Below are 26,393 nucleotides of genomic sequence, written 5' to 3' on the forward strand. Positions count from 1 at the left end.
TCGCATGTCATCTCTGCCACTTACTAGCTGTTTGACCTGGGAAAAAAACCACTTTGTCCATCTGCGCTTCAAGCTCCTCATTTGTAAAACAAGGATGGAAGTAATATAGCTGCTCTCAAATGCAAGGGTTCCAGTATACAAACCTTTAGTTTGGGCTATATTTATATCCATCATGTGCCTCTCTTTTGCCACTTGGATGACCCACAATTTTGACTTCTCAAAGATTGTAGTATTCCATAATTCAAAAATAATATCACCAGAATATTTATGTTAAGATGTTAGGATCTTTTTTTCCTGAGAGAAGTTCGGGAAGTTATTGAAATTGCTTCACAATTTCCCAAACACAATCTATCCTAATCTCTTTTTCTATTCAATCCTGGGTCAAGTTCACTGGCCAGCTTCTTTATCTATCTGAGATAAAACTGATGGAGTAGCTCTCATCAAAGAGATGTATGACTAGAAAAGGACATGAGCTAATCATGTAAAATGAGAAAGGAAGAGACAGCTAGAGTATCACATTGTTAACTATGTGATGTCAAAAAACCTAGAAGGCAGCTCTGAGTTCATGAACAGCTGCTCTATGAAGAATTTATGGGAAGATGTAGACAAGTTACACCGGATGAGATGTTATATCTGGGTTATGATCTGCACTCTTCAAAGGAATAGACCCTCAACAATGGCAACATAGATCCATTGAAGTAGTGAAGAAGTACTGTGTATAGAACACTGTTCTAGGCAGTGGAAGACAAAATATTTAGCTAAGACATGGTCCTACACTTTTGGTGCTTATAGTCAACCAGAAGGGATAAGTAAAGAAAGAGCCAATATGGCATGGTGAACAGTGTGCTGGGCTTGTGGGCAGGAAGACCTGGGTTCAAATCCTACCTCTAATCGCTATGATCTCATCTCATGGGGTTATTGTGAGGTTCAAATGTAATTAAATTATTTCACAAATTTTGAAGTATTTTAGAGATGTAAGTTATTATAACACATAAAGTTAACTGCAATACATAATAATACATAATAAGATTATTTAAAACAAAGTACTAATAATGATCCAAAGAGATTATTAACCAAAGATAAGGGAAAGCTTTATGAAAGATATGACATCTAAGTAGCTCCTTTAAATATGAGTAAAAATTCAGCAGGGAAAGAAGAGAGAAGACTTTTACAAGGATAAAGAACAGCAGAAGTGGGCAGAAAAAATAAGTCTTGTGGAATTGGGAGGAGAGCAGCAGTAGATAAAGAAACTAGAAAATTGGGGTGGCAAGAGAATGTGGAAGGTCTTGAATGCTAGGCAAATAAATGTGAATCAACACCTTCTTTCACAGTAGTATAGCCTATGGAGTTACACTAGCAGATTCAATATTTACTTTCACACTATGAACTCCTATGTGGTATTTGAACCACCTATTGATTCAAGCTCTTCTCCTTCTTCTATAGTTATTTACCACATTAACAAAAAATTTTCTAGATTTTTAATGCATTATAAATTTTTAATGTAAATATGTGTTGGGGAATTTTTACATAAAGCAAAATTTGTATAAATCAAGCACTAAGTAACCCGAGAATCACTCTGCAGGTACTATACATCAGAGAGTCATTGTAAAAATTAAATGAGACAACAAAAATAGAGTGGTTTTTAACTCTGAAGAACTATATAAATGTGAGATATTATTATGTGATAAAATTATCCTGCTAGTCATAAGAGGAAGTGGTAAGAAAACTGTGAACGGATTAGGAGAACTCCATCAATCCTACTTATAACACAGCTTTTAGAGATCGAGGTGAATGACATTAAATATAAGAATAGCACAATTACTCTTTAAGAGACTACAGTGTGAAAACACAGTACTTTGATTAACCGGAAGATAAAGACTGACATAATTCTTAAGATGATATTCTTTCATACAAGGAATTAAAATGTAATGATTAGAATCACAGTATCAAAGAATTTGGAAAAGACCTTAGAGGTCATCTAATCCAGGGGTTCTTAACCTTTTTTGTGTCATAGACTTTTATGGTATGCTGGTTGAGTCTATGTACCCCTTTTCAGAACTGTTTTTAAATTCTATTTATATGCTTTTATAATATATATAGAGAGAGTACATATAAAGGAAGCCAATGGGATTGAAAGAGTTACCAAAATGTTTAAAAACCAAGTTTTCAAACCCCAGAATAAGAACTCTTGATCCAATCTAACTCTTTTTTTCTAGAGACTAAGACCTGAAACATGGAATGATCTTGTTCTGATCACAAAGTGAGAAAGCCAAGATTATTTAAATAAATGCTCTTTCCACTATGCCATATCATACTCAACAACTAATAATCCATGTTCACTTCACAAAATATTTTTAGGTGGCCCTAGGCTCAGCAGGATCAGGTGCATTATCCCCTTCTATGTTTGGCCAAGTCTCCTTGCTAACTTCAAAGTCCTACCTATTCTGCAAAGATGAACACACAACCTCCTATTGACTCAGAAGACACTCCCAACCACACTAACTACATAGATATCCCCAATCCAATCTAATTCTGTCTTTGGTTTAGGGTAGCTAATCCATCCAGTGGTAGAGGAGTAAACTGACAAAGGGGTTAGGCCAGAAGGAGAAAAAGAAGAAATCATCAAAGTAAAGAGAACACAGGAAATAATCTTTGAGATAATGTTTCAGAATAGTCCCACTAACAAACAAAAGCATCCTAGCCCACTAAAGTAACTGGGTAATTTTTGAGTCTAGTATGCAAAATCAAAGAGTCTTTTTGGCTTATACTTTTTATTAAAACCTTACTTTGTTTTATTTTATTTTTAACTTTCTATTTTAGAATCTATACTAAGTACTGATTCCAAGACAGAAGAGTCTTAAGGGCTAGGCAACTAAGGCTAAGTGACTTGCCATGGGTCAGATAGCTAGAAAATGTCTGAGGCCATATTTGAACCCAGGACCTCCTGTCTCCAGCCTGGCTCAAAATCCACTGAGCCACCTAGTTGCCCCAATTTACACTTTTTTTAATGAGAATTTTTTAGTTCATTGCCATTGTGACTAATGATTTGTTAAATTTTAGACCTGTATCCAGAGATCTCTAAGAAACAGATGCTTTGATTTATTCATTGACAAATACTTATTAAATACCAATTATGTGTATAGTGAAGAATACAAAATTACAAAAATTTATCAAGACATTTCCTGTCCTCACGGAAATTCCAAGATGTTAGAGGGCAGAGAGAAGGGGAGAGACAAAGTTTAAAACAAATCAAAGTTCACATAATTATAATAAGGTAGGATGTACCTCCCCAACCTCCAGTCTATTATTTCATCATGGCAGGGAAACCCTAGTAGGAGAGAAAAATAAACAAATACCAATGCAGAACGGCAACTCAGGTGTAAGTTTTAGTTTTCTGAGAGTTGACTGGGACACTAAGAGGTTAAGTGATTTGCCCAGGTCACACACACAGTAAGTCAGTCTATTAGAGGTAGGACTATGCCACAACTCTTTCACAAGGTATAACATGAATATAAAAATGCTAAAAGAAGAAGTAGAGATGTCAAAGCTGTGAGAGGTCACATCTAGTTGAGAGTTAGAAAAGGATTCATGGAAGAAGTGGCATTTAAACCCTTAAAGGCTGCTTAAGTCTGAAAAAGGTCATTTCAGACTTATTGGGAAGAATTACAGGGAATAAAGAAATACAGACTTACAGGGAAGAATTGACCCCTGAAGAAAAGGGTGGAGACTATAGTTCAGTATGGCTAGAGTACAGAGAAGATGGAAAGCTAATTTTAAAGCCTGGGCACTGAGACCCTTGACTGGTAAGCTAAAGAATTTGGATTTTATTTGGTCTCTACTAGGTGGGTTTTTGAGCATGGAAGCAACATGGTCAGAAAACTCTACTATAGAAAAAGTGGTGGTAGTAAGAAGGTAGGGAGACTGGAGTAGTAATTCATACTCCTATGTTGTTTTGACATTTCCAAAGCACTTTACTTACAACAATAATGCTGTGATTTCTCCATTATGCTCCTACCAAATACATTCCTTCCCCTTACCCACTTTCAGCTTCCTTTTGTGTTTTCACCCATTAGATTATATATTAGACTATGCCCTCCTTGGGGAAGGAACTGTTTTTTGTCTTTCTTTTAATTCTCAGTGCTTATTGAGGTAACTGGCATATTGTAGGAGCATAATAAATGTGTACTGATTGACTCACAATGAGGCAGGTAGCCCAAGTATTATTATCCTAATTTTTCAGAAAGGAAAACCAAAGCTAAAAGAAGATAAATGATTTGTCCAAGGTCACAAAGCTACTAACTGTTGTGACCATAATTAGAAATTAGTCCTCTCCCAACTCTAGAGTACTTTCACCACAGGGTAGATTAAGAAACTGTAATATCACTGATATCACAATTTTTCAGTGCCCTCAAGACTGTCTATGGGCCATTAAAACCCACCACCACTCCCTTGCTATCCTCTGACAGTGACACTCTCATAAAAGATAAAAAAGGCATCAGCAACAGGTGGAAAGAACACTTCAGTCAGCTTCTCAACCGACCTTCTTCAGTCGACCAAAGCGCCCTTGACCAGATCCTCCAAAACCTCACCGTTGAACAACTTGACGTCCCTCCTTCAATAGAGGAAGTTCAAAAAGCCATTAAACAAATGAGTATAGGCAAGGCACCCGGTAAAGACGGGATCTCAACCGAGGTGTACAAGGCCTTAAAGGGAAAGGCGCTTCAGGCATTCCACATAGTGCTGACTAGCATATGGGAAGAGGAAGACATGCCCCCAGAACTCAGAGATGCCTCCATCGTAGCCCTATACAAGAACAAAGGCGCACGAGCAGCCTGTGACAACTACAGAGGCATCTCTCTACTCTCCACTGCTGGAAAGATCCTCTCCCGTGTTATACTCAACAGACTCCTGTCATCTGTTTCAGAGCAGAACCTGCCTGAATCACAATGTGGCTTCCGACCAGATCACAGCACTATCGACATGGTCTTCACGGTGAGGCAAATGGAGGAAAAATGCCTTGAGCAGAACCTGAGTCTCTACATTGTCTTCATAGGCCTGACAAAGGCGTTCGACACAGTGAACAGGGACGCATTGTGGGTGATCCTCAGCAAGCTCGGTTGCCCAGCAAAATTCGTCAAACTGATCCATCTCTTTCATGTCGACATGACAGGGGAAGTCCTATCTGGTGGAGAGACTTCCGATCGCTTCAACATCTCCAATGGCGTGAAACAAGGCTGTGTCCTCGCTCCGGTACTATTCAACCTATCCTTCACCCAAGTATTACAACATGCTGTGATGGATCTAGACCTGGGCGTCTACATCAAATACCGACTGGATGGCTCACTATTCGACCTTCGCCGCCTGACCGCAAAAAACAAAGACAACAGAGAGACTCATCCTGGAAGCTCTCTTTGCAGATGACTGTGCTCTCATGGCCCACCAAGAAAATCATCTCCAAACCATTGTGGACAGGTTCTCCACTGCAACAAAACTGTTTGGCTTTACTATCAGCCTCAGCAAAACAGAGGTGCTGTTCCAACCTGCCACCAGGGAGGCCAACGAACCAGCCGTGCATTACAATCGACGGCACGCAGCTTTCTAACGTCAACACCTTCAAGTATCTGGGCAGCACCATCACCAACGACGGGTCCCTAGACCACGAGATCAATGCCAGGATCCAAAAGGCCAGCCAGGCACTCGGGCGGCTGTGCTCCAAAGTCCTCCAACACAGTGGTGTAAGCACTGCGACGAAGCTCAAAGTGTACAACGCAGTGGTCCTCAGCTCGCTCCTGTACGGTTGTGAGACATGGACACTGTACCTGAAGCACATGAAACAGCTGGAGCAATTCCATCAACGCTCCCTCCGGTCAATCATGAGGATCCGATGGCAGGACCGAATCACCAATCAGGAAGTCCTCGACAGAGCCAACTCCACCAGCATCGAAGTCATGGTCCTCCAAACCCAACTGTGATGGTCTGGACACTTCATCCGCATGGACCCACAGCGAATACCAAGACAGGTATTCTATGGTGAACTGTCAGCTGGACTCAGGAAACAAGGCCGACCAAAGAAAAGATTCAAGGATCAGCTAAAGTCCAACTTGAAGTGGGCTGGCATTACACCAAAGCAACTAGAACTTCCTGCCTCTGTCAGAAGCAGCTGGCGAACCCACATTCAACATGCCGCCACCACCTTTGAAGATGAACGACGTCGACATCTTGCCGCTGCGCGTGAACGCTGACACCAGGCCACAACCATACCTCCCTTAACAACTGGAGTCCCATGCCCCATGTGCCACAAACTCTGCACCTCAGCCTTTGGACTCCAAAGCCACATGAGGGTACACCGTAGATGAAACTGCACAAAGACAATAGTCATACTCGATCACCGAGAGACTACCACTACTAATATCACTGATGTAACCGATATCAGACTCTAGAGAAGCGGTGGAGGGGTGGGGAGGGACAAGGTGGTATCTGACTATCAAAATGTCAGAAAACAATTGTCAAAAATTGTTTCTACATGTAATTGAAAAAGATAAAATTCAATTTTTTTTAAAGAAAAAAATTGTAATAAATCCTGTTAGCCAACTAGGTGGCGAAAGTAACATTCTGGCTCTGACTTACTATTCCTCACTTCTTAATCGTGACCCTTGACAGTTCAACTATATACAACTGAGAATTCACCACTCAAATCTGTGGCTCTTTGACATATCATTGCTCATGCCCTGCCATGCCCTAACCCTGAATTATCCTCAACATTAATCTTCTCATTCATACTCATAGAAATAAGTCACAACCTGAGTCCACTATAATATTTTATTAACTAATCTCAACTGGGTCCACACTGCCAACTCACAATCTCAGAGGGGAATGTTCTAAATTTTTGTTCTCTTCAAGTCTCCCAAAGACTATCATAAACTCCCTATTTTCCCTTATTCTTTAACTCAACTTTGTGAGAACCACTGCAACAGCAGAAGGTGGTAGCACTGCCACTATTTGTTATAGTTTTTATATTTAATAACTGTTTAGTACATATGAAATAAAATTGTGCTACCATTTTATTAGGTTCCTATCTTTCTTAATGTGTCACTAACAAAGATTTTAAGTGTTCTAACCTTAACCCCATTTTCCCCCCTAAGCCCTGTTCTGGTTTTTATTCATAAGGAAGTTATTTTTTGGAACATATTATGTTGCTTTATAGTAGAAATTACTGTAGTTAGGGGGCAAGGATATTAACAGTTAGGAGGTTTAAGAAAGGTTTCACACAGAAAGCCATTCAGGTTCATCTGGAAGAAAGAGAGAGACTCTACGAAGAACAAATGAGGAGTGCTTTCTTCCAAGAACAGGGACCCAAAATGCAAAGACAGTGTGATAGGGTGATGATTGTCTTGCGTGAAGAACAGAAGTCATTTTGGATAGGTAGAAAAGCTTAGAAGAGAGCATAATGAAGCTTGAAATAAGTATTGTTTTGCATTTCTTTTTACCCCCAACATTTAGCACAGTTCACAGTTAAGTGCTTAATAAATACCTAGTGACTAACAAAAAATGAGTTTGGAGGAAAAGGTAATGAGTTTTTTGGACACACTGAGTTTGAGATGCCTAGAGGGCATCCAGTAGGAAATGTTTGTCAAGCCATTGGTGATGTAGCACTATACCTAACTTCTATTTCTTTGAAAGAACTAGGGACCTTCCACTCAACCTGGTTTGTAATCTCAGGTCATCTTAGATCCTTCATTCTCCTTCATCCCTTTTATCTAATCAGTTGCTAAATTTCCTTAATTCTACCTCCACAAAAATCACTTGTAGGGGATAGCTAGGTAGTTCAGGGGATTGAGAGCCAGGAGGTCCTGGGTTCAATTCTGGCCTCACACTTTCTAGTTATGTGACCCTAGGTAAGTCACTTAACTCCCATCAGCTCTTATTGCTCTTCTACCTTGGAACCAATAGGCAATATTAATTCTAAGACAGAAGGGTTTGTTTGTTTTTTAATCACTTATACCTATACTCTTCTTTCCTTTCTCATGGTCAGCACTGTTGAGTCAGATTCTTATCACTTGGTTTGGGCTACTGCAATAGCCTCCTCACTGGTCTCCCTGGCTCTAATCTCTTCCCTCTCCAAACCATCATCCCCGCAGTTGGCAAAATAATATTCCTAAAGCAAAGGTCTGGTCCATGTTATTCTTCAGTTCAAGAAGTTCTAAGGGCTTCCTATAGCCTCTGGAATAAAATATAAACTTCCACTTTTTATTTCAAACTTTGCAATCTGGCTCCAGTCTGCATTTCCAAACTTAACAGACAGTTACTTAAGTCAATCTCCATCCTGCCCCCTCACCCCCACTACTCAAATTCTCCTTTTAAGCACTCTACATTCTAGCCAGGCTAGACTATTTGGTATTCTCCACATACATGGAATTTTATTTCTAATTTCCATGCCTTTGTACAGTCTGTCCTTCATGCCTAGAAACTCTCCCTTCTCCCCTTAGAAGCCCTAGCTTCCTTCAAGGTTCAAGTTAAGCACCACCTCCCTTAAAGAGGCCTTCCCACTCCCTTCATCCTTACTTAATTTTTACTCACTTGTGTGCATCAGGGGTTCTTAACCTGAGGTCTGTGAATCTGTTTTATAAATATTTTGGTAGCTGTATTTCAGTATCACTAATTTCCTTTGTAATGTTTCTGTGCTTTATTTTAAGCAATTGAAAGCATTATTCTGCAGTCTGTTTTCACCAGATTACAAAAGGGATCCAAACCATGAAAAAGGTTAAGAACTACTCCTGACATAGAATAGCACTTAATAAACACCACCTGGATTGGAAACAGACTGAAGGTCAGCAGGGAAACCAGGATTGGAAAAGAGATGTGGAAAACACCCACAATGATGAAGGCAATGATTTGTGAAGCAGAAAAGTAGAAACTATTAGCAACAACATCAACAAGGACATCAGCTTTTTATCATCCTAAGGTAGCCAGAATTTCTAGGCTGAAGTTTACTATATATTAGATTTCCAACCTTACCAAATCTCTCAAAAAGGAAGAGAAAACAATCTAGGTCAGACTACCATAGGGCTATTATATATAATATACTATCATATACAACATACAAACATACAAACACGCATACATGTATACACATATGCATGCATACACACATGCATGCATGCATACATGCATACATACATACGTACATACATACATACATACATGCATATCTTGTCTTCACAGAGCTGTACTATTAACTATCCCAGGTACTGGTCACAGAAAATACTCAATGAAAACTTCATCTGCTAAAATATCTTCACTATTCTCTTAGGTATGACCTGTATCAGAGGTTGCGGGACTTGATAATTAAAAGCAGTAGCCCTAGTGGCTTTGGTAAGATCACTGAGAAAAACTTGGAAATCTGGCCTCTGACACTCCATAGCTGTGTGACCCTGGGCAAATCACTTAACCCCTCTTGTCTAATCTTTACCATTCTTCTGTCTTGGAACCAATATATAGTACTGATTCTAAGAGGGATGGGAAGGGTTATTAAAAAAAATGGAAAAAATGGAAAAAAGTGAGGTAGGCACTGAAGAAGGCAGGCGTTGGCAGAATTTGTGGCAAAACTATGAGAGGGCATGAAAAAAGGGAGTCTCAGAAGTAGGAGGTGATTAACACTATAAGTATTGCAGAGAAGTCAAGAGATGCCTATGACTAAGGAAAGTCTACTAGATTTGGTGTTTAGGACATCTTCAAAAGACAAAAAATCCCCCTTCCACCCACCCATCCCCAAAAAGGCATAGGCACTAGGCATACTACTATCAATAATAATAATAATAATAGTGAACATTAATATATTTACTAGTGCCAGACACTAAGCATTTTACAATTATTTTCTCATTTGTAGGTGCTATTAGTATTCCCACTTTACTTAGTTGAGGAAACTGAGGCAGATAGAAATTATGTGACTTTCCCAGGATCACATACCTAGTGTTTAAAGCCACATTTGAACTCAAGTCTTCCTAATTTTTGTCCTCAAGGAACTTGCCTCCTACTGAGGGAAATCACAAGTTCAGAGATAAATAAAACTCGTTTTGATAAATAAGTACAGAATATGTATGTATAAATTAAAAAGTGATTTGAGGGCAGAGACCCAACAAAAAAAGGTTGTTTTGAACAAAATATTAAAATGTTTCATTCCATAACTCTCTGCTTACACATACACGTGCACATTCTCTCTCTCTCTCTGCAAAATACCCTGCCACCTAACTGTCCATCTAATATCATCAAAGATCTTTCTAAATTATTCTCATAGAGGTAGTCCCCAAATTTACAAAACTATGTCGTAACAATTCATTACTAAGTTGGCCATTTGAAAGTTGGAATATATTTTCTCTAAAAATCCAATGTTATATATATATGGTGGTCTGGGTCTTGGACTAGTCTACAAAAGACTACTGTTGCTGTACCTAAAATGTGGTATTATGAAAATGGTACCATAAAACCTAACCGCTATTTATAAAATTATTGAAAAAAGAACTAAATTCCAATTCTAGAATCCCTCACAGCATGGGGGCTCCCATGAACTTTCTATGAGAAGGGGAAAGAAATATTACATTATATATATATACATTATAATCACAGTGATTGTGAAGAAAAACTCTGTACAGTTCTATTATAAATGTGAGTAATCATTATTATTATATTTCCAAGACCAGAGGGCTATTAACTCCACATTGGTCCAAGTTAAGTTCTAGCCATGATGAGACCAATTAACCATGATGAGACCGATTACTAAAAGTGTGACCTTTGGCAAATAATTTAACCAAAATATGTCTTAGTTTCCTCTTTTGTAAAATGAGGTGGCTAGATTACATGATTAATTTCAAAGTTTCCTTCAATCTCTTAAAAATTCTCTGATCGGCCGAGGTTCCACTGGTCTGGCTCGGACACCGGGGGAAGAGGGGAGGGGGGGAGTAGAAAAAGCGAATGCCTCTTTCCAGCGTCCAGAAGGGCACTTCTCCTTTACCAAGACGATTCCTCGGTTCCGCCGGCACCCAAAGACCTTTACATAGAGTCCGGCTGCCCCGCATTTCACGGGTCTTTCGGTCCCTCTTACCCGAAATTCCCCCCACTTCCGGTCAGGCAGTAAGAAGCACCCCTCTTTCCCCTCAGGAGCGCATGCTGGGACATCCCCACTGTCTTCACAGAGACCTCTCCTTAACTGTATAATGTGACTGCAAGGTGAGGAGAGGACGTCAAGTAAGCAGAAGATTGGGAGTAAAGAAAAACAAGATGATTGTTCCTGCAAGTAGTTGTAGAAGTCTCAGTTCTGCAGAAACAGTCAGTGACTTCAAAGATCTCTGGGCAAAACTGAAGGAATGTCATGACAAAGAAGTACAAGCCTTACAGATCAAAGTAACCAATCTGAAAAAGGAACAGATTTTAGATGCACAAAGATTGGAAGTGTTTTTTACTAAAAATCAACAACTGAGAGAGCAACAGAAAGCTCTTCATGACACCATTAAAGTTTTGGAAGATCGGTTAAGAAGAGCAGGGTTGTGTGACCGTTGTGCAGTGACTGAAGAACACATGAAGAAAAAACAAGAATTTGAAAATATTCGGCAACAAAATCTTACTGAACTTATGAATGATAAGAATGCCTTACAAGAAGAAAACAAAAAACTTTCAAAGCAACTACATCAGAAAATTGAAAAGAAACGGCATCAAGTAGCAGAGCCTGAGGAGGAAATTATTCCTGATTCACCTATATTGACTTTCTCATTTCCTGGTCTTAACCGACTACGAAGAAAGAAGGAGAACCCACACGTCCAATATATAGAGCAAGCAAATACTGATTTGGAGCACCCTCTGTGTACAAACGAATTTGCAAAAGGTCTAAAGTGTTCGACTCAACTGCAGCAAAAGCACTATGAAAATGAAATTCTTGTAGCAGACACTTGTGATCAAACATTATCAACTATGACCAATACCCAAGAAACCAACAATTATCCCATTGAAAAGTCATCTTTTAATTTAGCTGCTGTTGTTGCTGAAACACTCGGACTTGGTGTTCAAGAAGAATCTGACTCTCAAAATGCTTTGAATTCCCTCAATGAAAACCTGCATCATCAGCAGGAAGCAGAGCCAAAGAAACAAACCTTTCAAGAACCCACAAAAAATATCGAAGATAGTTTAAGATTTTCAGATTCTTCTCCAAGGACTCCACCAGAAGTTGACTGGATTGCTCGGGCATCTTCTCCTGTTTTGGGGGCTGCTTCTACTCTGAAAAATGGCTTAAGCACAAGCTTGTCCCCTTCTCTTTTAGAGGCTGGAAAAAAGTCGCATCTCAAAACAAAGCATTTCAGCAATAATTGTAATTCTAGGCCACAAAAACCTAGATCAAAATCTGAAGACACCAGCCTTGTTACATGCCTTAATCTTGGTTCTCAAGCAAGCACTGTTATTGATCATTCTTCTTCCATTAAACAAGTATTTGTGAGAAAGAATATAGATGAATCAATAAGTACAAAAGTTGGAATTGATACAAAAGATGAAGCTATTGAAAAAAGTGATTGTTTTATGCCATTGAAACCATTGGGAGGCAGAGGAACCAAAAGAAAGAAGACTGAAGAAGAAACTGAACATTGCCTCCAAACCTCTTTTGATAAAGAAAGTGCTTTTCCTTTCCGAGGGGATAGTTATCCTTCTGTCAATGGAGACTCTGTCATGGATAAGCCCCTGGATCTATCTGATAGATTTTCAGCTATCCACCGTCAAGAAAAAAGCCAAAGAAATGAGGTTACTGGTGGTTATGAGCCAATAAAAATGAAAGGCAGGATGAGACATGGAGATTGTGAACTTACCTCAGTTCTTCAATTAAATCCTTGTAGAGTAACTAAAGCACAAACTTTGCAAGATAATCAAGATAAATCATCCTTAGAAAATATCCAGTGGAGTATAGATCCAGCAGCAGATCTTTCTCAATATAAAATGGATATTACTGTAATTGATACAAAGGATGGTAGTCAAACAAGATTAGGAAGTGAGACTATGGACATGGATTGTACGTTGATTAGTGAAACTGTGCTTTTAAAAATTAAGAAGCAAGAGCAGAAGGAAAAGTCCAAAGCAAGAAAGAAAAATGAATGATAGCTTAGCTGAATTGTTTGATCAGACAACACATGAAGCATATGAATCCTATTTGGCAAATTCTTCTCCACTATGTGAGCAAGAAGAAAATCTCCATGTAGAAGATGATGAATTATCAGTTGCTACAAAGAAACTAAACAGTCATGAAGATATACCTGATAAAGTCAAACAAAAAGCATTTATGGAGCCTTACTTTAAAGATGATGAAAGACCACATTACAAAATTTCCCTCACATTGAGGTAGTACGGGAAAAAGAAGAGAGGAGAAAATTACTTGGACACACATGTAAAGAATGTGAAATTTATTATGCAGATATTCCAGAAGAAAGAGAAAAGAAGCTAGCCTCCTGTTCAAGACACCGATTCCACTATATTCCTCCTAACACACCTGAAAATTTCTGGGAAGTTGGGTTTCCTTCAACTCAGACTTGTGTGGACAGAGGGTACATTAAGGAAGATCTTGATCCTTGTCCACTTCCCGAAAGGCGGCAACCTTACAATGCAATGTTTTCTCCAAAAGGCAAAGAACAGAAGACAAAGATATTGAGGAAGTTTCAAAAGATGCCAGAATAAAATTCCTCATTTATTTATACTTAATGTTGGAATAAAAAAACTGATTTCTTCCTCTTTCAAATCAGCTACAACCTGATTTACATCTCATTTAAATACAATATATTGCAGGAAATATCATTTAAAATAATTGAGTACATTTATTGTGCTTGTGCATTTTTTCTTGATTTTGCACCTTTGAAGCAATGGGGGTGCTTCCATTTTGCACTGTGTAACTTAAAGGAGTAGATTTTATCCTTTGTTTTTTGTAATATCTAAATATAATTTAAAAATTATGATAGAAAAAAATTCTCTGATCCATAAATAATATTATAAACTAGAAGTTTTAGCTTTCTTTATTGTTGCTATTGTTCAATTATTTCAATCATGTCTGACTTTTTATGACTCCATTTTGAGTTTTCTTGGCAAAAATACTGGAATATCTGCAATTTCCTTCTCCAGCTCATTTTACAGATGAGAAAACTGAGATAAATAGGAGTAAGTGATTTGCCTAGAGACACAAAGCTAGTGTCTGATGTCTAATTTGAACTCAGGAAGATCAGTCTTCCTGACTCTTATGCTGGGCCCTCTATCTACTGTGCCACCAAGCTGACCCCCTATTAGTTTTCTACACTGTCATTGAGGAGAAACTAATCCTCTAGAACAGGGTTCTTAAGGTTCTTAATGTTTTTTGTATGATGGACAATTCTGGCAGTGTGAAGTCCACAGACCTCTTCTCAGAATGTTTTAAATAAATAAAATAAAATACATATGAAAAGAAATCCAATTGTATTCAAATGTCTTTTTTTTCTTTAAGTTTTCTTTTTTTCTTTTAAGTTTTCTTTAAAAACAGAGTCCAGGTTAAGAATCTCTCCTCTAGATAATTATTTCTGAGCTAAAAGACAAAGGGAAGGACTTCTACAAGGTAGGCTTCTTCTGATTCTCAGGCTATTTTTAACATCAACTGAGGGTGTCATAACAATTTAGTTTAGGGTCTTGTTTTTTAAAAGAAAAAAATGGAAAGGTTGTAAATCACCTAAAAACTCTTTTAAAATATACTTGAAAAAAAAGTAGTATACTTGCAATCCATATTATGATCAGTGAAGGAAAGGATGGAATGAGACAGAAGTTGGATGGGGAGAGAAAGAATAAAATGATAGAGTAAAAATCTTCCACAGATCTGTAATAAGGAAATAGCAATGGTTCTTTGCCCTAGCACAATACAACCAGGTAGGCAAAGGAATCTACTAAGCAAGAAGTAAACAAATAACTTTCTATAGTTCTCCATCACATTTCAGTTGTTCAGTCATGTCCAACTCTTCCTGAACCAGATTTGGGGTTTTCTTGGCAAAGATATACTGAAGTGGTTTGCCATTTTCTTCTCCAGCTCATTTTACATATAAGGAAACTGAGGCAAGGGGGTGTTAAGTGACTTCTCCAGGGACATGCAGCTAGTGTCTAAGGCTAGATTTGAACTTTGGATGATGTTTTCCTGACTTCAGGTCTGGCATTCTATCCACTTCACCACCCTGCAGACCCCTCAATCACAACAGTATATGACAAATATATCCCTGCCTTTGATCTACAATATTCATATCAGACTACTCAAATTCTTCTCCATTCACTTACTCATTCAAAAAATATTGATTGTATCTACTATGTTCAAGGTACTGCCAGTGACACAAAGTTAGCTTGGTAGAGATTTGGGTTAAGAGGGGAATGAATTATAAATTCAGCTCCAAAACTTACCTGTGTGACTCAGACAAGTCACTCAGCCTGTCTCCAACTGATCATCCATAAAAGCCAGATAAGAAGACTTGTACTACCTCTCTTATAGAATTACTGTTTGGAAAGCACTTTTTAAACTTAAAGGCACTATATAAACATATTACATGGTCCTCCAAAACTGACAACTCAATAATAAAGGCTTAAATGTCAATTTCTTCATTCCCCACACTGTTTTTGAGACAAATGTAAACCACTGCATTTGGAGTACCCCATATGGAGAATTAGCATAAACAAAAGCCTGCTATTCCAGTCAGTAACCTCAGGGTTCCTCAACTTACTCATTTCACATGATCTACTTATATACCCCTCTCCTCTCATATGCCATATAAGAGTCTGGAGTCTCCAAGAACTTAGTTCAAATCCTGCCTCAGACATTTAACTTATGTTACCCTGGGCAAATCAATTAACCTCAGTCTATCTGTTTCCTCAACTGTAGATTCAGAATAAAAATAGCAACTACCTCCCAGGGTTGATCAGATATTCATAAAGAGTTTAGCACTGTGCCTGGCACATAATGGGCATTTTTGATATTTCCCCCTTCTTTCCCAAACCATCATCTCTGCACTAGCTACATTCTTGTCCCTTCCCTATCTTGACCCCAGGGTAACCTAAGTCAACTCGGAATCACTGAGTTCCCTTGACTCCTTACTGTATCTGATTTTCTTCTAATAAACCTAAGCTTTGGATCACCATTCATCAGTCCTAGATCCTATACATGAGGCTGAATGAATATAGAGAAAATGACTAGACCAAGCTGACTAGATTCACTACAAGTTTATGTTACATAACTTCAAGTGGGTTCTCAATGGCAATAAAACAATCAATTTATACCTCTCAGATCAACTTACTTTTCCAGTCACCACAGCAAATTCACTCCATCTCACACTTCTTATGGCTTCACCACATTCCACCCTCTCAGCTGAGAACCCTGCCTCATACTTTACTTACAAAATCAGGATAATAATAGCATCTACAACATTGTTGTGAAATGTAAATGAAATAATATTTATAAAGTGCTTAACAAAATGAAGGTACATAGCAGTCAATAAATGCTCATTTCCTTCCTTCATCTCTTCCTTCACTCCTGTTTCACATGAAGACTTGGCCCTCTACTTGCCAAGGCAAACCCTCTACACACACAAGTGATCTCACTTTATCCTGTCACCTCCAGAAGATTATACCCTTTCTCATCCCCACTCTCATTATTTTCAATCTCTCCCTATCTACTGGCTTCTTCCCTTCTTCCTATAAATATGCCCATATCCATGCCACACACCCCCATCCTCAGAAGACCCTCACTTGCTCTGTCCATTCCTGCTAGTTATTCTCTCATCTCTTCTCCATTTCATGCCTGGACTCCTTGAGAAGCTGTCTCCAGTTCCTTTCCTCTCTCTCTTCTCAATTGCCTACATCCTGGCTTCTGATCTCATCATTCAACTGAAACTGCTCTCTAAAGTTACTAACATTCTCTTAATTGCCAAATTTAATGACTTTTGCTCAATCCTCAGCATTCTTGACCTCTCTGGAGCTTCTGACACTGTCAGTCACCATTCTCCTTATATACACTATTCTCTTTGATACCCCTGATTCTCTTTTGTGCTCCAACACGCCCTAAGCACTCCACAGTGCTTTGCTGCGTCGCCATCTCAGCCGTTGAACCTTCTTATTGGTTTCTTCCGCCTGTTCCACCGAAGCAGTCTTCACATGCTGGGTGAGCAAAGTCCTGGTTCACCAGGGGTCGACGACCCGATGGCTACCCTCACAAGGTTTAGCCGGCCTGTCGAAACCATTGCCCGGAGTGTGGCCTCTGCCGCATGCTAGCAGCTACTGGGAGCCACAAGTGAGAGCTGGGTGTCAGGTGGGGGTCAAAGGCTGGAGAGCTGCCCTAGGAGGGCATGATAAGCCCTTCACACCAGAGATACTACCCCTCCCTGAGCACCCCATACACCATTACGACATGCTGTGATGAATCTAGACCTGGGCGTCTACATCAAATACCGACTGGATGGCTCACTATTCGACCTTCACCGCCTGACCGCAAAAAACAAAGACAACAGAGAGACTCATCCTGGAAGCTCTCTTTGCAGATGACTGTGCTCTCATGGCCCACCAAGAAAATCATCTCCAAACCATTGTGGGCAGGTTCTCTACTGCAACAAAACTGTTTGGCCTGATTATCAGCCTCAGCAAAACAGAGGTGCTGTTCCAACCTGCACCAGGGAGGCCAATGAACCAGCCGTGCATTACAATCGACGGCACGCAGCTTTCTAATGTCAACACTTTCAAGTACCTGGGCAGCACCATCACCAACGACGGGTCCCTAGACCACGAGATCAATGCCAGGATCCAAAAGGCCAGCCAGGCACTCGGGCGGCTGTGTTCCAAAGTCCTCCAACACAGCAGTGTAAGCACTGCGACGAAGCTCAAAGTGTACAACGCAGTGGTCCTCAGCTCGTTCCTGTACGGTTGTGAGACATGGACACTGTACCGGAAGCACATGAAACAGCTGGAGCAATTCCACCAACGCTCCCTCCGGTCAATCATGAGGATCCAATGGCAGGACCGAATCACCAACCAGGAAGTCCTCGACAGAGCCAACTCCACCAGCATCGAAGTCCTGGTCGTCAAAACCCAGCTACGATGGTCTGGACACGTCATCCGCATGGACCCACAGCGAATACCAAGACAGGTATTCTGTGGTGAACTGTCAACTGGACTCGGGAAACAAGGCCGACCAAAGAAAAGATTCAAGGATCAGCTAAAGTCCAACTTGAAGTGGGCTGGCATGACACCAAAGCAACTAGAACTCGCTGCCTCTGACAGAAGCAGCTGGCGAACCCACATTAACTATGCCGCCGCCACCTTTGAAGATGAACGACGTCGACGTCTTGCCGCTGCGCGTGAACGCCGACACCAGGCCACAACCACACCTTCCATAACAGCTGGCGTCCCATGCCCCATGTGCCACAAACTCTGCGCCTCAGTCTTTGGACTTCAAAGCCACATGAGGGTACATCAATAGATGATAATGCACAGACAATTGTCATTCTCAGTCACCGAGAGACTACCACTAAAAAACTACCCCGATTCTTCCCCCACCTATCTAATCATTCTTCTTCAGTCTCCTTTGCTGAATCTTCATACAGATCACTTCTATTAACAATTAGTGTACCCCAAGGCTCTCCTCCTGAGCTTCTCCTGTATTATTTTCCTTGGTGATCTCATCAGCTTCCATGGATTCCATTATCATCTCTGTGTAGATGATTCTCAAATCTATTTACCAGCTCCAACTTCTCTGCTAACTTCTGGTCTCACATCTCCAACTGCCTGCTGGACATTTCAAAATGAGCATTTCATAGACATCTTAAACTCAACATAGCCAAAACTGAACTCATTATCTTTACCCCTAAACCTTCCCTATTCATAATTTCACTATATCTGTTGTCACCTAGGTACAAAAACTATCATCCTTGACCCCTCACTTTCTGACCCCTTCATATCCAATCTGTTGCCAAAGCCTGTCAATTTCACATTTGTAACATCTCTCATATATTTCCTTTTCTCTTCTGACTGCCAAAATTCTGTTGTAAATCCTGATCACTTCACATCTAAACTGTTGCAATACTCTTTCTGATAGGCATTCCTGGCTCTGCCCCACTCCAATCCATTTTCTATTCACTGGCCAATGTGATCTTACTAAATTAAAGGTATGACCATGTCATTTCCCTGCTCAATAAACTCTAGTGATCCCCTAAAATACTGAAAAACCTTTTTGTTTTTTAAAAAGTCCTTCAAAAGCTGGACCCTTTATACCTTTTCCCAGGCTTTTTATGCTTTACTCCCTTCTACAGACTCTATGATCCAATGACTCAGGCCTCCTTGCCATTCCTGGTGATCTCATCAACTTCCAGGGATTCCATTATCATCTCTGTGTAGATAATTCTCAAATCTATTTACCAGCTCTAACCTCTCCGCTAACTTCTGGTCTCACATCTTCAACTGCCTCTTGGACACTTCAAAATGAATATTTCATGGACATCTTAAGCTTAACATAGCCAAAACTGAACTCAGTATCTTTACCTCTAAGCCCTCCCCTCCTCCTTATAACTTTTGAGAGGGTAATACTTAAGTGTTCAGTCCAGACAACTATGTGTCATCCTTGTCTCTTCACTCTTACACCCCCTCAGATCCAAAGTATTGCAAATTTACCATTTTAAAAATCTCTCATATTATACCCCCTCTTCTCTCCTGACACTGACACCAACCTGATCCAGGCCCTCATATCATGCACACACATATACTCACACATGTATGCCCTTCATAACCTGTCATTCCCCTACCCCTCCATCTTTCCAGTCTTCTACCTTCTCTCTCACCAGTGTTCTTCAATCCAGTTACACTGGCTTCTTTCCTGTTCCTCTTAACTCCACATATTTTCACTAGCTGTCTCATGCTGAGAATGCGCTCTCCTCATTTCTACCTCCCAAATTCCCTAGTTTCCCTCAAATTCCAGCTAAAACAGCATCTCTCAAGAAGCTTTTCCCAAGCATCCTTATTTTAAGCCTCTTTCCTCTATTATTTCCTATTTATCCAATATATAGCTTATTTACAGATAGTTTAAATAACCAAGAGCTCTTTTAGAACAAAGAATGTCTTTTGCCTATATGCCTAATAAATGTTCACTGACTGATGAGTATAAAGGATTGTTCCAAGGTTTTTAAATTTTTATTAATAATAATTTCATATTATTTACAGGAAATTGACTCTATCAGTTATTCCTTTTTGTCTAGGGTGTCAAAAGTATTCATGAATCGGACCTAGACATTTAAAAATATTTCCCATTAGCAAAAGAAATTGAAATTAGAAATGGCCACCCCAAATTATTCCACCAAACCCCACCAATCTTATCATTTTAATTAATAAATAAATGTTCTTTCTTTTTACCTCAGAAACTTCCACAAAATTTTCATTACAAATTATAGACAAGTAAACACATTCACTCAGGATTTAAATTATGTAGTGTAACTTCCTGGAATTAGAAATTAGCAAACAGAAGTTCAGTGAAGTCAAATGACTTGCCTAAGGTTACCATTCAGGGCTAGAATTTGATCCTGGTTCTCAAGATTACAAATCCTTCCACTACATCACACTTTCATTTCCTATACTATAATTAATACACATCAAGGAAATTACATTGGCAAAGCTTTTGAAAATGACCCATAATTTACTGTTTGTTTTTTATTATAAACTTAATAATCATCAACATTACCAAATAAATATACATAACAAAGGGCATATCCTCAAACCCAACTCCTACACTTAAGACAGAACCAAATAAATTAGTAAATACACAATGTGCTTTTTACAATAGCTTATTTTTTTAAAAGATTCAAAGAAAAACAAACAGCAATACTAGCTAAAGTTGAAGAATAGATCCCTTTCTCTAAATATTTAAGATGACAAGGAATATTCTATCTTTTTTCTAAAAAATGAATTTTCTATAATAATAAAAACAATAATAAACTAGCTTTTCCAAATGACATATACTAACATATAATGCATACCAAATTTAAATTTTTTCTATTAATGCAAAAATAATAGACAAGATAAATAGCATCCAAAAATAAAACATAACCTCAGAATATATATCTCAGGAATCAGCTAGTCCAACCTACTGTGGAACAAGAATCTCCTCTACAATATACTGAATCAGAGGTCACTCATCTTTAACTTCAAGACTTTTCTTACCTCTAAAGTATAAAATGTAAACATAAACCAAAGTACTATCTATACAGAAATCTATAGAAGGATGAGGAGGTAATGAGAGGAGAGTTTCACATCTTTTATACATCTAAATATACTAAATCTAATTTTATGTACAAATCAAGTTAAACAATTCAACATAGTCCTAAATCTTTAACCAAAGCCATTTTAGATTTTTAAGAGGTATTTATAAGTTACATATATTTCAATTTTTCAAAAATTGCATAAACCTCCCCCCAAAGAACTCTATATGAATGGAAGGAAGGGGGAGGGGAGCGCTTAGATTAAGATTCCCCATAACTGCACAAAAAACGATTCCACCAAGTACCTATTATATGTGATCAATTCTCTTTTCAGGTTATCCCTAGTTAAGAAGGGATTTTTCCTCCCTGTACCTCAATACTGCCCACTAGAGCGGACCTTGGGAGCAATCACTAACCAGTGAATATTTGAGTATGTTAATGACTAAATCTACCTCTGTGCATTTTAAACACAAATAGAAATAATTTTGTATTTTCTTCTGTTTGGTAGTATCCGTGCTTCTTTCCTTCTTCAATAGAGATAACTGAAGATTGATTATACCGAATCTAGTTTAGGGCTGTAAAACATAGTGTGTCAAGTTTACCAAAGAGCTACAAAAATGATTAAAGGATTTAGAAAAGGGACCTATGGAGATTAAAGTATAGAAAGTTGAAGGGCACTTAGTAGTCAAATATATATTATTATACACAAAAGTGAATAGTTATTGTCCATCTCCAGGTGAGAACAAAAGTAAATGCCAAAATACAGTTGGTCAATATTTATTAAGTATCCATAATATGTAGAAAACGTGTACTAGAAGCTTAAACTAAACCACATGGATTTAAGTTAAATATCTGAGATTCTTAACAGTTTAAAAACTCTGGAATGAATAACTAATTGATATCACAGAATCACCATTAAAAATAGAGATCGTCAAAATTTCTACCCATCTCTTTTTAACAGACACTTTTTTCCCCTTTAAACCCTTACTTTCTCTCTGACAATTCTAAGACAGAAGGGTAAGGGTTAAGCAAACAGGGTAAAGTAATTTGTCCAGGGTGGCAAAGTTAGAAAGTATCTGAAGCCAACTGACTGACTACCAAGGCCTGGTGCTGTGCCACCCAGCTGCCCCACAATCACTTTTCTTGATAAAGACCATTCAGCCTTTATTCTTGAATCCTGGACACGTAAACATACTCAGTTTTACACTATGCTGATATTTTTATTTAGATCATGTTGTGTTATTACAGTATTGTTGAGTTTTAGTTGTTGTTGTGAGATACAAAGGATATGAACATGAATTTCATTCCTGTAAACTCGTCATGAGGAAATGGGCACCGAGTCAAGGGCACTGAGAAGCTAAGTGACTGGTTCAGGATCCAATAGCATCATCTAGTTAACTTTCCAGACCAAGGTGGCCCAACCTGGTCACTATTCCCTTGCAAATTTTCATTCATTCATGTGGCAGGCCTTGAACACCAGTTCCTTTTTTTTTTTTGAGCCCTTACCTTCTGTCTTAGAATCAATACTAATTATCAATTCCAAAGTAGAAAAACAGTAAGAGATAGACAATTGGAGTTAAATGATTTGTCTAGGGTTGCACAGCTAAGAAATGTCTGAGGCAAAATTTGAACCCAGGACTTTCCATATCCAGGCCTGATTCTCTATTCACTGAACCTCCTAGCTGCTTCTGAACACAGGTTTCAACACCTGAACTAAGCATTGATTCCAAGATCAACATTTTATTTTTCCACTACTCCATGCTGCCTCATGTATGTTTTGTATATATTGTATAAATGTCAACATCCTTAGATTTCTATTCTTCCATCTATTCACTGGACCCAATACATTACTCAGAAGACTTTGTATAGTCAATAAAGGCTCCAAACTAAAGAAAGAGAAGTAAATTTGACCATTTAAGATTTCCTCTAGAATCAAAATTGTCCCAAAGTGACCAGAATATAGCATGTTAATTTGCTATATACACTAATTTTCAAAGCTATGTTAAGGTTTTCTAAATCCTTCATTTTCCACCTATTATCACAGCTACATTTTTTGGAGAATATTTTTGTTCCAACTTCCAGTTCTGTTGACACTAATTTGGCCTTGGAAAGTCCCTTTACCTATCTAAGCCTGCTTCCTCAGCTGTAAAATGACATTTTAGAAAATAGCATTTTAAAGAAAAATTTAATGTTGTATAATTATAATTAACCAAGCTGAGAAAAGTTGAGAAAAACATCTCTCCTCCAGAAAGGGATGTGGAATACTAAATATTCTGTCATCTAAGATTGATATATTTGGTTTTACTGAACTATTTTATTTCTCATCTTTGTTTTAAAGAATGGCTCGTTAATGGGGATGAGAGAAGGGGAGGAAAGGGAAGAATATTTTCTTAAATGAAGGTAATATTAAAAAAATAAAATATATCAGCAAGATTAAAATGGATATTTTGTTATTTTTTAAGTCAAATTAAAATCTGCATTTTATTATTCCCTTGCTTTTTGTGTCTTTTTCCTTAGTATGTCATTACTTATCAAAGAAGTGATTATTAAGCTCATAAGCTATAGAATGAGATGGAACTTAAATTAAATAGTGAAGTCCTTCATTTTATAGATGAAGAAAATGAGGACCAGAATCTGCCTGAAATTACATGGGTAACAAGAATCTTTAGTAATCTACCCAGCAGAGCCAGCATTTGAACCCAGGTCCTCTGATTCTAGATCTAGTATTCCATTGTTTTGTGAGCAGATTTATTCTTTTTGACTGCCTGTGTATCTAGGAATTCTATCTAAACTAAATTACTTCAGAGTCTGGAGGTTGGACAAGAGGGAGGCAGGTTAGGGAGCACGTGGAATAGGAGAGGGGAAAGGTTTTTTAAATGTCAAAAAGGTTTTTAAAAAAAAGGTTTTAAAAATTAAATTAAATTAAAATAAAAAAGGTTTTAAAAATTAAATTAAATTAAAATAAAAAAGGTTTTAAAAATTAGTCAAAATAACTAATCTCCTGCAGTATGCAGTAGTGTATAGTAAGTAGTGTTTAGTATTATGTACATATGTAGTAGTATGTCCTGGGAAGCATACTTTCTAAAAGGAAGATGACATGCTTGTAGATAGATAATAGACAGACAGATAACATATACAAATAAATATAAGGCATCTATAGGGGGCAGCTGGGTAGCTCAGTGAATTGAGAGCCAGAACTAGAGACAGGAGGTCCTGGGTTCAGATCTCATCTCAGACACTTCCCAACTGTGTGACCCTGAGCAAGTCACTTGACCCCCATTGCCTAGCCCTTACCACTCTTCTGCCTTGGAGCCAATACACAGTATTGACTCCAAGACGGAAGGTAAGGGTTTAAAAAAAAAAAAATATATATATATATATAAGGCATCTATAAACAGGGGCGGGGGGGGGTGGCAGGGAAATAGAGGTAAACACTGAGAAACCAAACAGAGTTTAGTTGCTGTAAAAAAAAAAAAGTGTCATTTAAAAGTTAAAAGTTAAGTTTAACAAAGGACCATAAGGGTCTAATATGATTGAATGTAGCTCCATGCCAAGGAAATGAGGGTAAGGTAGGGGATTTAAGCAGGAACTTTTAACCAATCAATATAGATTTAACATGTTTATGGCAACCCTGCCATCTTCCTCATTCTCTTCACCATGGAATCTTCAATCCTTTTTGATAACTCCTTTTCCACCTTTTGTCAAATTTTGATCATTCTGACAGAATGTGAGAGTGGGAAGAACACTAAATAGATTCAGGAGACCCAGATTCAAGTCTCACCTATAATTATTGTGAGGACGTAATAGCATCGGTTTCCTGTTTCTATCATGTAGATGATGATCACAGAATTTCATGAATAAAGAGCTCTATATGTAAATGGCATCATTATGATTATTCTGTCAAGTCAACTGACATCTATTAAGTGTTTACTAAGACACTGAACTCAACTAGTTCTGCACCCTCTGCCCAAATCTTCCAATTTCCTTATCAAATTCTTCTTACTCCTCTTGCTCAATATGTTCTTTCCATATGTAGGCTTTTCCCAAGGCTCTACTGGGGGGTGGTACAGAATGCTACCTAGAATAAATCAGGAAAACAATTCTATCAATCATTCAACAATCACTTATTAAGTGCCTACTATGTAATCACACATTTCACTAGGTAGCAAGGATAAAAAGACTCCTCTCAAAAATGACTAATCTCCTATAGTATGCAGTAGTATATAGTACATACAAATGTAGGTATGTAGTAGTATGCCTTGGGAAACATACTTTCTAAAAGGAAGATGACATGGTTGTAGATAAACAGACAGAAAGACAATGCTTACAAATAAATAAAAGGTAGTTGAAGAGAGACTACATTAGTATCTGGGAGGTTTAGAGAAAACTTCCAACGGAAGGTAGTGTTTTGGGCATGCTTAAAGGTAACCAAGGATTTCAAGAAGTAGGGGTAAGGCATTCCAGAAATAGAGGCAGCCAGTTAAAAGGAAGGAGAGGGAAATAGGAAGACTGCATGTGTATGTATTGCCCCTAAGCCATAACCCTAAGTAAGTTATATATATACTCTGTTTCTCATCTGAGGAATTGTACATTATCTTTCTAACTTTCCCTTCAGCCCTAAAATTGTATAATTTCATCTAATTTGAGAATAAATGAAAATGAGAAAATGATTAGAAAAATAAATCTACAGGAGATTAGTCATCAATAAATGAAAAAAGTAATCTGGAGGACCCAAGCTGGCTTGTTTAGAGCACCAGACCAAAGTCACTTTTTAGGTCTGAATGCTAAAGAGTTTTGTCAATTTACATTATTTTACAACTATTTTACTACAGTGTACAGAACTGATCCCCTGCCTAGATCACAGCCCTATCATGGCAGAGAGGCTTGCATAGCATACATAGCTCACAGTTTTGTAGATGAGCTAACATAATGCAGGATTACCTAAGACACACAAGTCATAGGGGAGACAATCAATCATAAGATAGTCTGTTGACAGAAATTAATATAGAGTTGTATATATTCTTTGGCTAGGAGAGTATAATGAGATAAAGAAGCAAGAATGAGTAGTGAATGAAAAGGGAGAGGGAAGGGAAGCTAGCCAGTAATTATTTTGAACAAAGTTCTAAAAGATACCCGATT

The 26,393-nt window shown here is 38.3% G+C and overlaps 1 protein-coding gene and 1 pseudogene across 6 annotated transcripts in view; one reads left to right on the forward strand and one right to left on the reverse strand.

Annotated features, from left to right (window-relative positions):
* Positions 1-26,393, reverse strand: part of KAT6A (lysine acetyltransferase 6A) — a 153,170-nt gene that overhangs the window by 109,020 nt on the left and 17,757 nt on the right. The window lies entirely within an intron of this gene.
* On the forward strand, positions 10,967-13,775 carry LOC103106403 (DNA endonuclease RBBP8-like; annotated as a pseudogene).

This window comes from Monodelphis domestica, chromosome 1 (assembly GCF_027887165.1).
Source record: "Monodelphis domestica isolate mMonDom1 chromosome 1, mMonDom1.pri, whole genome shotgun sequence".
In the NCBI taxonomy this organism is placed as follows: Eukaryota; Metazoa; Chordata; class Mammalia; order Didelphimorphia; family Didelphidae; genus Monodelphis; species Monodelphis domestica.